Raw genomic sequence first — 17783 nt, 5'->3', positions numbered from 1 at the left:
TTGAAATATTGCTTAGAAAATTTTTAAATGTTGAAAGAGATTGGTAATTTAGAATTGAAAATTGATTTTAGCTTGCTAAATTCAATTTTAATGATATTTTAATTATTAAAACATTGTTAAATGAAAATTTTGACATCTCCTAAGCTAACCTTGTTTCTATTTTGCAATTTTTGATCAAAATTAGCAATTAAATGAGCTAATTTCACTCTGAGCTAAGTAATTTTAGCATGGCATTTAAATCTGGGCCATTAATAAAAGAGGTAATTTAATTTTGGTTTCTTTTTGGGCAAGTCGACCCAGTTGGAGAGGCAAGAAAATTTGGTATAAGAGGGGGCTCCCCCCTCTTTTTTCCTCATACCTTCTTCCTTCTCTGGTGAACGATTTTCTTCTAGAGGAGCAACTTGCAAATTTGGGCGATTTTTGGGCAGATTTTATCCTTGCTCGGCGGTATTGTCTTCTTCTATCTTGGGCAAATTTATACCCTAGGTCAGATTTGAATTTCCTCCAGCGTAATTTTTTTGGGATCTGATTTTCTTTCCAAAGGCTGCGATTTTTACTTCTAGATTTAAGCAATTTTGCTTGGTGAAGAGGCTATGTGATCCAAGGGTTTGATTTTGGCAAATGTGGGCAATTTCAAGGAAGTCAAAGTTCTGATTTTTGTTAGGGCATCATTATTTGCAAGGAGGTGTGAAATTTTCGAGATGTGATCCGAATTTGATGAGGGCCCGGTTATTGGTAAAGGCAAATTTAAGATAAAATTCAATTCATTTTAGAGGTGAAGATTGGTTTAAAGACGGATTCTATTTCTTGTTCTTGCTTGGTTCGTTTCCCTTATTTTCTTATCGCACTCATCATCCACCACTTCATCATTCTATTGATAGGTTGAAGTTTGAAGAGATAAGTGTAGATTTCATGAAGGACACTCAGAGGCAAAAATAAGCTAGACCACTCTAGGATTGAAGTTGAGAGATATTAGTGTAGTCCATCCTAAGGTAACAAAGAGTCAGAAATAAGTGGTAGTCCCACCCTTAAGTTTAAGGTTGGAGATTGATAAGTGTAGAGATAGGACTCAGAGAGGCAGAAATAAGCTAGATTCCATTGATAGAAAGAAGGTTGGAGATTGATAAGTGTAATCCATATCATTTAGAATGAAGGGCAGAAATAAGTGTTTAGGATGGTAGATGTTAGTACAAGCAAGAACCCAAAGGGAATGAATACCCAAAAAGACAAAGAAGACATGATGCTCAAGACCACCTTCTTCTCGAAAGTGAAGCGAATAAGTGATACCAGTATCGACATGGTAAACATGGTACAATTGAAGGACAGATTGAAGGAAAGACATTCCCCCATGGCAAAGAAGATTTACAAGAGTGGAATTGTACACGCGACGACTTTCCCTCCTACGTTGCTTTGTCCGGAATTGGTAATGGAGTGTGCATCTCGGTTTGATATTGTTACTAAGTCCATTTTTGATGAAGGGAAGAGAGTGTTAGCCAACATCGACGAACAAGTGGTCGAAGAAACATTTAATATTCCACAGTATAAAAGCATGACAATGGTAATGATGGATCAGGTGGCTAAGTTATTTTAGGATAAGCAGGTGGCTTACTTCATTCACCTAAAACAAAATTGATTACACGAAGGCAAGAAAGGAGTTACCAGAGCATCAAAGCTCACTAGGTCAGATTTCAAATCAAAATATGACGATCTCATTATACTTCTCAGTCGAATCATGGGCGTAGCTCAAGGTATGCAATTCGAAAATTGAATGTACTTCTTTATTGATGAAATTGAAAATGGAAAGAGAAGATTTGATTACGCTAGGATTATAAGCGAAAATTTAGAGTTGCAACTTAGGACTGTGCAAAATCAAAAGCAATTCTATATGGGATCCTATCTTTTTTATTTGATTGCAAGACTATATGAAAATCCTAGACTTAAGGCCTTAGGAGTAATTGGCAATGGGCCGAGGCAATGTTTGGTGCATGAGTGCTATCCATAGCTTCATTTGCACAACGCTAAAGATTATAAGATGTTTTATGGCGCCTTTTCCATGAAGACGGTAAGGATATTGCAAGGGACACCTGCAAAGAGGCTCTCTTCTGAAGCAGAAGCAAAAGTTAAGAATTATGGGAGTCGGTTCATCCAATTTTCGCAATTTACCTAAAAGTTAAGAAGTATGGGAGTCGGTTCATCCAATTTTCGCAATTTACCTATATTAGAGTTGTAGGAAGTACAATTTGTCCCAAGAGACTTCCAGGGTACCCACCTGACAAGATAGTTTTGATGGAGTTGGCTAGGCAATTTGAACATTATGACAAGATGATGAAACTTAAAGGTGAGATATGGATTACCTTCTCATTTGGAATAGGCAATGATAGTTGCCCCAATCCTGTCACCTTTGTAGCTGCGGAGAAAGAATTAGAATGGTATCATCTAGGATGGTATAGAGCAAGTCAAGGATTTGATCCTAATGGTCTTATCAAAGCATCTCACGGAAATACATTCAAACATATTACTACTATAGAAGATTTTTGGGCCAATGCATAGGATGACTTTCATGTGAGGAAGCTATCTTTCTCAAGATTGTCACTGAGTATGATGAGGGCAATCAGATAGAGAGGCCTTGATATTCTCGATCAACTGGAAGATGATGAAAATGTGCTAAGAGGAGATTATGATATAGTGGATGGAACAAAGTTGAGTCTAGTGAATTGTGATGATCATCAAGATCCTTCCTTAGAGGCAGTTACAAGGACAATTGATCTACACATCGAGTCGTGGTACAATGAGAAGTTAAGACAATTACAAAGTTGGAAGGTACGCCTTATGAGAAGATGAAACCCAAGGAAGAAGGTCTAGCCGAGTTAGTTGGACAGAAAGGTGAAGGCAGTAGCCAGCGACAAAGAACAATTAAGCTCAAGAAGAGAGGTTTGGAGGTTGAGAAAAGTAAGGAACATTAGGAACCTCCAACAAAGAAACAAAATGTAGCACTGTCAAGGGAGAGCATAATTGAGGCTAGAAGCCAAGAAGATAATACAAGTGGACAAGGGGCCGTGGTAGAGGTGAGCTTTGATTTAGAATCAAGTGGTTACAGTGATAGCACCGAGTACTCTCCTCTCTCGGAGAACCATCATGGAGATTATGTGACAGTCACTAGTGAAGAAGAAGATAGGCCAATTGATATTGAGGAAATAAGCTAGGCGCCCGAGGCTGTTGGTGATGCTTTGCTAGTCGAACCGAATCCAAATTTGGGGAGATGCACTGCACTACTATGGTTAAGGCAAATGCTCATGCCAAGAGGCGAGGTGATGACTGTTCGAATAGTTGAAGATATCCAAGGATTAGTGGAAAAAGGTGATGGCGAGAACCAGAGACAAATTGCAAAAACGGTGGCAAAGGTAATCATGAGCGATAATGATGGTCACCGAAAAGTTCAGATTGCTATACCCAAGGTTAGCAAAGCAGTGGATGAGATTGTAGCTCAAGAGTATGAGATAGTAGAGCATAACTTGGGAAGAATCATAGATGATATGGAATGTGAGGAGATCCATGAAGGCATGGTTTCAATTAGAAAAAGGTTAAGAAAGGCAAACGAAAGGATTATAAAGTTGGAGGTCGAAAACAAATATTGGAGAGATTGCCAACTTATCCACAGTTGTGGCAGGTAGCCTTCCTCAAGACAATGGGAGCAACATAGAAGAGATATCGACTCAATTGCACAAAGTCAAGGATTGGATCCATGATACAATCCAAGATGGGCGAAATTTCTTGCCTTCCTTTGTCTTGACCTTCAAGTCATTAGTGGCTATTAGAGATAAATTTACAACATTTGAAGGCGAGTGGAAGGATTTCCTTCTAGTCAAGGACTTAGCCATTCCCAAGCTACATGCATTTATTGAGCTACCAGAGAAATATTTGGAAAGGGCCAAGTTGATAGATGGAGGAGGAATGAGTACGGTGGAGTCTTGGTTTGTCGCTTTGACCATCAAATTGAGGATACTTGAGGAGATACAAAGCGAGATTGCACAACACAACCCAGGTGTTGACACTTCCATTTCAACCATGATGAGCGATGTGGGGCTGCGCTTGATTTTGAAGATATCAAAGAGGAGAACATCAATGAGACAGAAGTTGGATTGAGCTTGGATGAGTTGGGGAAGGTTGCCATCAAGAAGAAACATTTGGGCACCCTTGCCTCTCTCACTGCCTTTGTTGGATATGCGAAAGAATATGAGAAAGATTATGAGAAAACATTGCAAGCAGCAACATGATGAATTCAGTTGAGCTCAAGATGAAGCATACACTTTGCCCTCTCATGAAGGAAGTCAATGATAGACTAGCCAAGTTCATTGCTTTGGCTAAAAGGATGAAGGGAAAGGGTAGAACTATATTAGAGGATCATTTGATGTAAGCCCAAGTGAGAATTTCTCCTCCTTGGGTAGGATAGGTGTCTGATTCTAATTGGCTACCATTTTGGTGCCTTCGCATCGGTTGCCACTTTTCCTTTTTTTCATTGGTCCATTGATGAGGTGGCACTTTCTCATTGGTTGACGAGGTGGCAACCCTAATTAGGGTTTCTAACATCCAATTAGGATCGTTGATTTTGCCTCTTAATCTCTACTGTTGGTTGTAATTTCGGCCTCTATATAAGGCCATTTGCTCTCATTTGTAAAGGGTTGAAAAAATTGTTGCTAAGATAATACCAAAATTACCTCTCTTTATCATTGTTGTGACTTGCATGGTGATTAAGAACATTGGGTGTTATTTCATAGTTTCTACTTCCAATAATTAGAATTAGATTTCCTTTGAAGCTGTTAAAGTATATTACATTTTGAGAAAGTTGCTAAGTAAGAGTAAGAGTAAGAGTGGATGAATAGTTGCATGGTGATATTAGTGGATGTTTGATAGGGATCTATAAACTAGGCCACTAGCATTCAAACGGCTTGTTAGGAAGCCTTGTGTGGTAATCTATTCTTTTCCCTATGAATCATTGCATCTATGGAGGTAGAGCCACTGGTTAGCTTTCATCAAATTCAATCACCGTCCATTTGCTAGTCTTTCCATTCATAGGAGTAGGAGTAGAATAGCAAGCAGTTGAGTAGTCAGATTTCATTCTTAGAAAGTTAGGAAGGCATAAGTCATTTGAACACACACTCCATCATCGCCACTGTCGACATCATCTGGCACTCATACAATATCATCACCATCATACCAAAAGTCCAAGTTATCCTCGAATGAACAATGTAAGGCCACCTATGTGATTATCAGCAAATCACATTGATATACTTGAGTTAGTATCCATAGGTATAAGGAAGATTGGAGTTTTCCTCATGTCTTCATGAGTATTAACTTTTCAAAAGAGGGATTGAGTGTTCGACATTCCATGTCAAGTATTCAATTGCTATATGTTATGTAGTGATACAAAATCGACCTCAACAATAACCTGTTTTTGCTGGGGCTGTATGGATTCTTCACATATAAGGCAACCATCCTTTTGAATGATGGGAGTGAGCTTATGCTGAATGTGCTGGGTCCTGGTATAGTGGGTGTCTTGCTTCTTCCAACACTTGAAGCTTTGCTAATGCCCTGCTCATACTTGGATAGTGTACTTTATAGGCCTATACGCCTCTTTCAACACTTACAAATCTTTTTTTCCTTCTTAATCTTGGCACTATATTGTGAGTTCAAACTAATGTTTTCACTGCACTCAAAACTATTAATTTTTTTCAATATTAAGTTCTTATTGTATATGAGCAATGTTAGTATGCTAATAGAAACCAAATTTAAATAAAGCTTCTACAAACTAAACAAAATTCATAAACTTCAAGATAGACTAAGATGAACTCTCAATTGAGAATATGAGCCATTAATGGACTCTCTCAATAAGAAGCTCTCTTGTTGAGTAGCTTTGTCTAAATAGATAGGATGTATGCTCAAGCTTTATGCTTCAAAAAGGGCTTCAAATGGAGTTGGAATTTGGGTGTGAGTGTATGGTTTTGATGTAAAATGGCTTCTCAAAATGGCATTATGACTTTACTTCATGGATTGTGTTCTTTTGCAAAGGGGAAGGATCCAATTTATAGGCAAGAGGCTTGAGGGATTGAGGGCTAAGATGCAAGGATGGGAAAAAGCTCATGGAGGGCTCAGATTGCATGAGAAGAGAGCACATGGATTGTGCTTCTTTATAGCCAATCAAGGAGTGACACATGTCACATGGTGAGAGGATGGAGGAAAGGGGAAGGATGAGTCAACAAAGGAGGCTCAAGGGATAAAATCTTCATAAAGACCCTCATAATGACTTGTAAGAGCAATAAAAGGGCTTGTAAGAGTCATTTATGGCCTAGTGGGCTTCATAAAGTTTTATGGTTGAGATATTTTGAGGGTGATGAGAGCAATTTCGACTTGGACTTGATTAGGAAGGTTTTAAGCTTGTTTAGGCTTGTGCAAATGATTAGAGGATGGATTAGGATGGTTTAGGATTAGCTTAGGGATAGGCAAGTGGATGGCATTTAATGAGGGTGGGTGAAGGAGGAGATATTTGTTAACTTTGGCTTGGGTTAGTAAGTTTTAACCCATGTTTAGGGAATGTGACAAGGTTAGGAGGGGATTAGGATTAGGGTTAAAGACATCTTCTAGAAGAGTCTAGGGTTTGGATGAGGATGAAGACTTTCTAGAAGAGTCTAGAATTTCCTAGGATGAGGATGAAGACTTTCTAGAAGAGTCTAGAACTTCTTAGGATGAGGATAAATTAGATTTTTAGGAAATAAATAAAGTTTTATTTATTTCAAGGGTTTGGGTTGAGGAGATATTTATTAAAACTTTTTTAATAAACATGAGGATTAATATTTAATCTTAATTAAATATTTTGAGTTGGGATTAGGGGTAGGAAATGATGGGATTAGCCTTTAATTAAAATTAAAGAAGGATTAGAAGATTTTGGAAGAGGTTAGTGGTCTTAAGAAAATTGGCCAAGTTTTGGGCAAAAAATAAATTTTTTATTTATTTTGGATTTTTTGGTCAATTTATTAATTAAATAATTAATAAATAAAGAAATAATGTTTAAATAAGATTTAAACATTTTTGGGAGGGATTCCTTAATTAAATATTTTTAATTAAGATAAAGGGATTTAATGGCATAAAAATTAATTAATTAATTAATTAATTAATAAATGATGATGTCATCAGGGATTTTTTCAAAAAATAAAAATACTTTATTTTTTAAAGGATTTTTAGGTGTCTACACTTATATTCTAAAGTTTGAAGAAGTTTATTTTTAAAATATGTTTATGTATCTTAATTCCTAAATTCTTATTGGTTTTTGATTAAGGAAAACGGGTTTTGAAGGGAGCCTGAAACCCTTTACAAGTCATAAAATTTTCAATGAAGCTGAAACCATACAAAACTATAAACCAAATGTGAAATAGGTCACCCAACAAGACACAGTGACTAGGGTGGCAGGGTGGCATTGCAGATAATACAATACTCATCAGCCACACAAACAGGTTTTGAACGGGCACCTGAAGCCCCATGTTAAAATAGATGAATAGACAATAAGTCCCTTACCATGTCAGACAATAAAGAAACAATAGGCCAAAAGAGCCAAGAAAACCAACGAATGAGAGAACCACAATTCAAGCTTTTCCTTTCGGTCCCAACTTTTGAGAACGTAAAGCTATATCAAAAGGAGTGGAGGGCTTGACCTTTTTTCCTTCAATTGTGGTCCATCCATCCTCCACCAAACCAACTGCCTTTTGCTAAGCAAAGTCAACAACACCACAACCATCCCTTTAAAACCCTCGTAGCCGGGGAACAAATTGCAGTAGAATAACGATCAATAAGCCCCAAAGATGGGGCAACAATATCTAGAGATGAAGCCATAGGTGGGACAACAATCGAATCACCAAAGACAGAATCTAGACGAGGGTGATTAGAAGATGTCACCATCGTAGGGACAATCATGCCATCAGAAACAACAATCGAGTCTGCCACCAAAGTGTCCTAAGAAGAGTCACAATTCCCAATAGAAGAATCTTTTTGAACTGTGTAGTGATCATCTGAAATTAGACTAAACTTTAAGAAAGTCACCTCCAAAAAAAGATATAAAATATTGGTGAATCTTTCATTATTTTGAAAAAATAAAATTATTTCTATCGACGAAACTCTCAATTTTTTATTCTAAATATGATTAATATTGGTGATTATTTTTGAATCATTTTTTTTGTATAAAATATTGATGAATCTTAATAATAATAGGAAGTTCATTAATCACTATGGAATATTACAAATCAAAATTGAATATTTTTTTACTTCGTGGAGGATCATTACATATGCTTTAAATCAATAGTGAAAACTAAATATTGGTGATATATCCCAAAAGTAACTAATAATTATTGGTTAGTTCAATTTAATTTCTCCAATAATATATTATATTTAGGTGACACAAATTTAATCATGTAACAAATATTGTGGCTAATATTTGAGTTTAAATTTTTCAATAAAATAAATTATTGAACGATTTTGAATATTCTATAACTAAATTTTATAAAACTATGGCGATTTAGGTTGTATCAAACCTTAAATTATTAGCCAAATTACTAGCCAAAAAATTCTAAAATTAGCCAATTTGCGAATATTAGCCACTAAAAAATACCTTGTCTGAAACCCTTCCACCAAGGAGACTTCTTCGGTCTAGATTTTTTAGAAGAGTAGCAGGCAGCAAGGTGGCTAGCCTTGTGGCATATCCTAAATTCTTATTGGTTACTTTCAATTTTCCTAGGGATAGAATTAGTTCAAAAAGTAACATAAAAAACTTCAGCTTCTGTCTAGAAGCTTCTCCTAATTTGCTCACACATCTACCCTTGCAAAGCCTTATATTTTCATTGTGAACATCAGCTCATCTGCAACCCACGTTTTAATTCCTCTATCCACTCACAAAAAGGTGTGAGTTGTGAGGAGTAACAACTAGCAACAAGCCTGATCCCACATTTTTCAATCGCTGAACAACTTCTACTTTCTTAGTACACAAATACAATTATCTATCAATAGATTCAAGATAGAGGTGGCTGAGAGGCAAATTTTATATAGAGGTAAAAGTTGTCTACAGGGACCTAATTTTATTGTCACCACAACATAGTCAGAGAACAAGCCCAAAATTAGATTAGTCATGTATGTTGTGGATTAATTCTATAAAAAAAGTTCCTTAGAGGGAAACATTCAAAATCAATTAAACTAGTACATTAAATTATTAATAGAAAGGGACTATTCATAAAAAATAAATAAATTAAACAAAAAAGTGTTACAAACAAAATGTCTGGCAAAAGAGGCTACTGTTGAATCTGTCATAGCTATTCTGCCACAACCAAGCTCTGGGTTAACTATATTACAGGATTACCAAACCTTGATTTATGCAGGGGTTTAAGAACATAGTAACAAAGCTAGAAAGGAATAGTCAAATAGAAAGGTATGGTGCTTTTGACTTGCCCACCCCTTTGGAGGGCCCTTTTGCCACTGTTATTTGGTTCTCGATGCCTATAGTTAGTTTCTTATGGCAATCCCCTGTTGCAATTTGTACAGAGATCTAATCCAACGGAAATGACGGTTTGTGTTAGCCATAACCTTTGTGCATGGAAGAAAGGTAGTTGCGTGTTGTAGATCCAACATACCCCCCCTTAGTTTTTCTGTCTTTATGTCTATCGATTCCAGCTCACCCCAAATAGACCTACTTTAGGTTCATTTGCTAGTTCCATAGATCTTATCCTTCAATCGTGTATTTACTCTTGTAATAAGTAAATTGATTTTCATCTCATTTTATCATAGATGGGCTATTTACACAATTAAAATTTTAATTGTGGAATATTATTGTCTATTTTCAATATAAATATAAATAAATAAATAAATAAACAGATAAATAAAATAAATATTATTTCTATTATATCCAAATTAGTAAAAATTTTACAAATGAAATAAATTTTGTTTATTTTATAAAATTGCCAATTAACTTTAAACTTTTACAAAGAAACTATTAAACATAAAATATTTTCTTACTAGACTAAAAACTTTATTTTTATTAAACTATTGTTTAAAACTATGAATTTGTAATAATGTCCATCAACAAGAAAAGACTATTTTATAGAAGATGTTTGCTAACCTAATTATTAGTCATATTTGTGAAGACTTTAACCTTTGTTGCTCTTTCCTATTCAATCACTATGCTTGAAGCAAAAAAAATCTTTGCCTTTTCTGGATAATTATGAATCTATATATAGTTTTGATTAGTTCACTAGATAAACCAACATGCAAGGTTTTGATATATGATTTAAATGTTTCTTCCATCATGTATGATTTACATGGAGACAAATTTCTAGGCTATTGTGGTTGGTGCATAGTTTTGATAGGTTCAAAGTCGATCTTCGAGGACAAATCATATCTTGACTTCTTAATTTTTAGTCTAATAATTTCCTTGACTTAAAATGTTATAAGTGATGTAAAAAAAATTTAATAGAAAGGTAGAGGAGTGCCATCTACATTATGAACCCATTTAATAAAAGAAGCAATTTGTTCTATTTTCTTTATTATTTGCACATAAACTAAAATAATTCTTAAGCACATTTTGATCATCCTCATGTTCAAATTAGTATCTTGCAATTCAAATAATTCTTGCTAAAAATGACTAGTAAAGGCTAGATCATGATCAACAATAAGAGATCGAGATATTTTTTAAAATTTGAATTTGGAAAGGAAGAATTATAGAATGACGATTTTTTTTTTTTTTTTTGGTGTAAAAATGATACAACACATGATCAAATTATTTTCTATAGCAAACAACCACCAAAATCACCGTCATGCAATGAAAGCCATAGAACTAGGAATGACTACTTAATTAAAATAGAAAGTAGCCTAAAAAACATTGGTGCTTTAAAGCTTTCCCCTAAATTTATCTTACACAAATCAGATTCAGTTGCAAGTGCTTTTACATTTTGCTTGAAATCATTGAAAACTAAATTTAGAAGGGTGACTTATAATACGAGAGGACTTCAGTTTCATGAATAAAATTTAATTACTCTTTAATGAAAAACTTGATATTAAGTACGCTTTTGATTCTTTATTAATATTCTCACTGTCCTATCTAAAGCATAAACGAATTTGCTGATAGAAAATGGACTCGACTTTTTTCAGTTATGAAAAGTCATTTTAGCAAGCATAGTAATACAATCACTTTTATTTATTGGCTTCTTGTTGTTAGTATTTAGCAAATATATTTGGAGTATACTTTTGTTTCACTATTTTATTCATCTACTTATTATTATATTTTATTCATTAATTTTTATTTTCTACTTATAAACTTTATTATAATTTTCTAATTAAAATATTTATTTTAACGAAAGGATTCAAACATTTATATTGAAAACTAGCATTCAATTTGGGATGATAATCTTTAAAAAGATTTGAAATTTGACATTTTACTATAGTAATTGTATAATAGTTCACATCATATAGTTTTTGAGTCAAACTCATTGGCCCATGTTTCTTGAGTAGTAGCTCACATGAACCTATCTCTCATGAGAATGAGTGGAACACTTAAAACCCATTGGATCATTGAGACTTCCCCAAGGTCACCCGTCCTAGTATTGCTTTAGCTCAAGTGTGCTTAACTTTTATGTTTCCTCCATGCTTCAGCCCACTTTGTTTGCAACCCCATCCCCAACAATTTGGTAACATTATTGCAAATTGAATTATAAATACCTCCAAATATGTATTCTAAGATGAAAACTCTATCTATCTCATCTACCATCTAACCTTTGCACAAGGTAGGGATTCAAGCTCTCCTAGAGCTCTTGTTTATGGAGGATCTATTTGGAGGGGTGGGATATTATGGATTCCTTTTATTGTGATCTAAAATGTTCATGAAAAATCAGTTGTCATGATATTTATAGAGTATCCAAATTTGGAAGATCTCTTAAGAAAAAAAGTATCACTACTATCTCTCAATATAGGATAGGTAGAAATAATGGAATTGTAATCACCCAAAAATAGTCATCTAGACTATTAGCCCCCGTTCTCAGCATTTTGGCTAATTTAATTAATCATTTACCTAGACCAAATTGCTAATAATCAATTAATTTGATTATAACCTATAGTTTGACTATGCTATCCTAAGTTCATTATTTGATTAAAAGAACATGTCCCCTTTTAATTAAATAAAAGACCCCATTCTTCTAACCCACTTAAAGTGTACACATAAATTCTTTTTTCTGTTTTGCAATTAAAAGAAAAGGCTTGTGAGACTTTTGTCTTATATGACAAGTAAACTTATTTTCTATTGGTTGACTTGTGTGTGTACATGGATCACTCCCATTTTCAAATTCAACTATTGATCATCCACCATCTCAATCTTGATCTCTACCATCCGTACGACTTTAAAAGGGAGAAAGCTTTCCCCCTCAAAGGATCCACACTCTTGAGTATTGTTATGTTGCAAGTTTTCTATTCGAATTCTTGAGAGCTTTTGTGGAGAATACCATTTCTTGTCTACATTTCTTTCATCCATAGCATTTTGTCATATGGCATCCTAGTTTAGTTGCATATAGTATAGTTCTTTTGCAAGTAGTTTAGATCACATAGTCTAATTAGTATGGATGTAACACTTTCATTTGCTTAGCTTAGTTGCATCGTGCATTTCATCTTAGCTTAGATCCGTGCATTGCATATTTAAGAGTTCTTTGACACTAGCACTCTTGCTCCTGCTCAAAGAATCTCCCATCTCATGGTTTACTAGCAAGGGCTGTGTTTCTAAGGCTCAGCTGAGAACTTCCTTTATGCTCATTTGTATGCCTCTTGCACTCCATGATTAGGGAGCTCTAAGCTGCCATTTCAAGCTTTCCAATCTATGGAAAACCTTGGATAGAAGGGTTTAGGGAAGTGCACTTTTCTTAGTGTACATTTTTGGCGCCCATTGTGAGGCGAAACGTCACGTTTTGTCCTTTTCTTTACCATTTTATTTGTATTTTCGCTTGCTATTTGTTCCTTTTTTTCCTTTTTCAAGTCACAGTTTATGGGCAACATTTTTCCAGTTTCATACGACAGTTCACATAATTGTTGTGTGATACTTTGTTGGAAAAAGGGTCGTAACACCATATTGAAGTATATCGCCCTATTATAGAAGACACTGTCGCCTAGCTTAAAAAGAAAAATCACACAGGAAAGTTTTGTCGCACGACTATACTAAGAAGTATTGTATGTCAATCTTCCAGCGAAAACTATTGCCCGACAGAGATTGCTTGTTGTTTGGGGTGTTTTGGTCAGTTTTCAATTGTTGTTGGCTGGTTGCTAGTTTTTTACAGGTCTTTAAATTGTTTTACAGAGGTCCATTTATAGGTTTCCTTTTGTTTTTAGAGCTAACCTGTTGTGTTAACGGTTGTGGTTGCAGGTTGCCATTTTGCAAAACTTGAAACATTGCCTAAAAGACTGCATGTGAAAGCTTCAAATGCAAAAGGGTTACTAATGGTTGTTTGCAGGGCTGCTCGATGCATAAAAACCAAATACTTGCTTGCTTATTTTTTAATTTTCATGTGTGACATCTACTAGTTGTTCTTTTTTTTAGGCACATTAAACTTGTGATTGCGGTTCTTTGGTGATAGGAGAGTATGCTCTTCACCCTTGAGGTGAATCAAAAATCTTGACCCACCTTTGGATTTCAAAAGAAAGAGGGTAATTCAATTTTCTTGACGTGTTTGCGGGAAGCAATCAAGGTAGGAGAGTATGCTCTTCACCCTTGAGGTGAATAAAAAATCTTAACCCTTGAGAGTGGATCCATTTTGTGGTAGTTAGGATCCTTTAGAGGGCCTGCTCTCGGACAACCTGAGAGGAACGACTCTGTTGAGATAATGGGTGTTGCACACATTGCATAATATTGTTATTTTATTATTTTATTTTATTATGTAATGTTGTTCTTAGATGGACGTGCAACATGTAAAGATTCTCATGGAATATCCTTGATGAGTTGTATTGTAACATTGTGAAAATATTTCATGTAATTATTTAATATTGGGGAAAAGAATTAAATGCCCAATATTAAATGTGGGGTCAGTGGGTTAGGTAGCACATGGTTTTAGCACATGGTTTATGTAATACCACTTAGTGTTTTTGTGGGACTTGCTACTATATAAGTAGCCACAAGGGTAGTTGTTGTAGATAGACAAGAGTAAGAGTGAGAAAGGAAAGAGTCGAGCGGGACAAGGCTTGACAGGTTAGCCAAGGGAGCATTTGTGAAGGTTGAAAGCATGGCATAAGATGTGTGGATTCATGCTTGTTCACATAGTTTGCTCGGTTGTGGCTATGGCCATGAAGGCTTCCATGGTTGTATTGCAATGGTATTTTTGCTGAAAAATACATGGTGATAGATGTTTTTGGAAGCTGGGTTTTTCCCTCAATGAGGGTTTCCCAGGGTATATCTTGTGTCACAATTTTGTGGGTATGTTGTCTATTCTCTTGCATGTGGATTTTAATTCCGTGATTATTTCAGATCTATTATGAGTTATGTGGAAATAGTTATATTCTTTATTGCCAAGTTTCCTTACAAGTGGTATCAGAGCTATGGTTTTATTATTGTAACCCTAGATTGAATCCATGAGAATGCATGAGAGGATAAAAGAAAAGGGCAAGATATATAAATGATTTATTGCAGAGCTGAGGGTTTTTGGGTTTGCTGTTATGATGGGATGTTAAAATATTTGGGCATGGGAAATTTTGGGGCAAAAGATTTTTTTCGGATGTTTCATTTAAAATGAGGATTTTGGGGGTAGCATGCAAAAATGACCTCCTGGGTAAAAATAGACCTCACCATTGGATCCGGATTGACATTTCCATAAATTTTGATATATAATATGCCCTAGTTTGGCCATGTTCAGAGGAAATGAAAGAGTTTTTGGGTTTCAACCCATGATGGCCGTCAAATTTAATCCCGTCGAAATTTTCGTCACAGAAAAAATGAAAAATGAAAAATTGTACTGAAAATGGTAAAAAGACTGTCTTAGTAAAATGGCCATAACTTTCTCTCAGAATATCGAATTTCAGAGTTCTTATAGGCGTTGGAAAGCTAATTCAGAGCACTACAACATGGTGTAGGTTTGGTTCTATAATTTTGAGATTTTGTCAGGTTTTAAGAGCCCTAAAGTTAGATGTTGTTTATTTTGAGCACAAATTGGGGCATAACTTGGGCATACGGAGTCAGATTTTGGACTTCAAGTAGTCAATGAAAAGCTCTTGGAGAGCTCTACACATTGGTTTAGATTTGGTGCAGGTTTGGCATGATTTATTTGTTGATATATTGATCTGAACAGTTTATAAGTATATTTTGACTATGGTAACATTGTGAGTTTATGACATTGGAGATTTAAGATTTGATGTCATTGTATACTCAGTTCATATTTCAGATTGGTCTCTTGATGATATTGTTATCAATGTTTGGATTTGGATATGCATGATGACTTGTTGGATCTACAAGTTGTGCAGTGTTGTAAGCGGTCTATACTTACAGGTTGCATTTGGGTTGTTTTTGCCCATTGATCTTTTATTATTGATGCATATTTAGAGTGGTGGCTTGGATTTGAGTTTTCTATGCCCTAAGTCACATGATTTTATGATTTTATCTTCATGTAGAAGGGATGAGATGTTATTACCAGGTACAGTCATGGTAGAGGATTGTGGTTGACTATTTTATGCTGACAGGTTGGACATATTGAGAGCCAGATGCTCGGTTCATGGATGTGATCATGGTGTCATGGATTTTGGCATGACATGATTGGTTATACAGGTACATCCTTGATGTTCATTAGCTTGGATTTTCTGATTTGGTTATGGTGGTATATCTTCTTGGTTGAGGATCATGGTTATTTGGTTTTTTTTTGAGGAGCTCATGATGTGCACTTTGAGTTCTTTGATAGTTTGATGCCTTGGTTGATTCTCATGGTTAGAGGATGGGTTTTCATCATGATGTCATGGATAGCTTGGATACACAGTTTAGTGAGAGCTTGTGACAGTGATGGGGTGACAGTGCAGGATTAGTTCATGGTTTGGTTTGGATCTTCATGTAGGAGATGGATTTTATGATGCCATAAGTGACTTGATACCATAGTTGAGTGGGAGTTGTTGGCATTGATATATTTATTGAGTGTTTGCAGATGTTGGAAGTTTGTCTTAGATCATGTTGCTACAGAAGCGTCTTTCACATTTGCATGGTGCACTTGTTATCTTCATGGTGTTTGAAGATGGTTAGATCTTGAGGACTCATGAAGTTCTTGGTTATCTTCATGGTATGTGGAGATGGTTCTTCCTGGTATGTGGAGATGGTTTTCTTCATGGTGTGTGGAGATGGTTGCATCTTGAGGACTCATAGGGTTCTTGGTAAAGGTGTGGTTTATGCTTCTATTTGGCATGTTATCCTTGGTATGAGGATGGTTTCATTATTATGTCATGGTATACTCTTGATACGCGTTTAGAGTTGTGACATGTTATAGTATGTTCATATGGAGCATGTTATCTCTTTAGTTGAGATAGTAAAATAATGTTGTCATGTTTATGTTCTTGAGGCCATGGTTGGAACTTTGACATTGATCTTGGTTTAGTTTCTTGGAATTGAGTACACTGATCATAAGCTGGATACTTCATGATATTGCTATGTTGCATTTGGAGTTGGCATGGATTGATTGGTTACAGGTGCTCATGGATACTTAGAGACGGTGGTGATGCTGATTTCTCTTGGATTAGAGAAGTATTTGTTGGGACGATTGATGGTTTCAACAGGAAGTCCGAGGGGCAGTCAGTTGATATGGACTTGAGAGGAGATTGTTCTTAGACGAGTCTTGGTTGGAGACTTGGGTATCTTGATGAGCATTCTCATTCTCCACTCTTGGTCTACTCGACGGTTTGCTACTTGAGAGGTATAGCCCATTGTTTCTCTTAGTTGCATTATATTTATGCTTGTCTTTCATGGATATGGATCTTGAGCTATGGTACATGAGTTAGTTCTGGAGGGTTCATTTGAGAGATGGTTTAGCATTGGTTATCTCCATGTGCATATGTTGTTATGCTGGTTGAGTTTGGGAAATGGTTTTATATTGGGCATTTTCCTTGGATTAGGAATGGTTATTCCTTGGTTTAGGAATGGTTTATTGAGTTTGATCTTCTTGTGAGAGGCTTACATCCATGATTAGTTATATGGTATGGTTTGGGTGTTGTTGAGGCTTCTTATTGGGGTTTTATGGAGGAGATCATACTTGCACAGTTTACATCTAGAAGTGTGTGTAAAAGGACATGATACAGGTTATGATTTGCATGGTTTCTCTAGTCTTGGTTATCTTCCAGGATGTTTAGTTTTGGCTACATTGGATTTGAGATTGGTTGGAGATTGTGATCATTGGTTTGTGCTCATGCATGTCATGTGAGAGATGACATGGTTATTACTTTATCTCTTTCCTCTGTTGGTTGTGGAGAATTTGGGAGACTATTGGAGACTTGTTATGAGAGTTGTTCTTGCAGGATATCAGTTTATGTATTGCGGATGTCCTTGATACTACATGGATTCACTTCTTTGAGATGTGTTGAGTGGATTGGTTATAGATTTGACATTATCTTTTGCAGTGGGAGCTTCTTGGTATATATGTGCCAGGTATTGCTCTTGAGGCTTGTGATTGCAGGTTGCAGATTGGATATGTCGGTGATATGAGATTCACTTGTTATACCTTTTGAGGTATGGATAGTTGGATGAGTTTGGCACTTGCTGT

Source organism: Cupressus sempervirens, chromosome 1, assembly GCF_028749045.1.
Source record: "Cupressus sempervirens isolate cs-2001-9-10 chromosome 1, ASM2874904v1, whole genome shotgun sequence".
Lineage (NCBI taxonomy): Eukaryota > Viridiplantae > Streptophyta > Pinopsida > Cupressales > Cupressaceae > Cupressus > Cupressus sempervirens.
Note: the sequence above shows the minus strand (reverse complement) of the source record.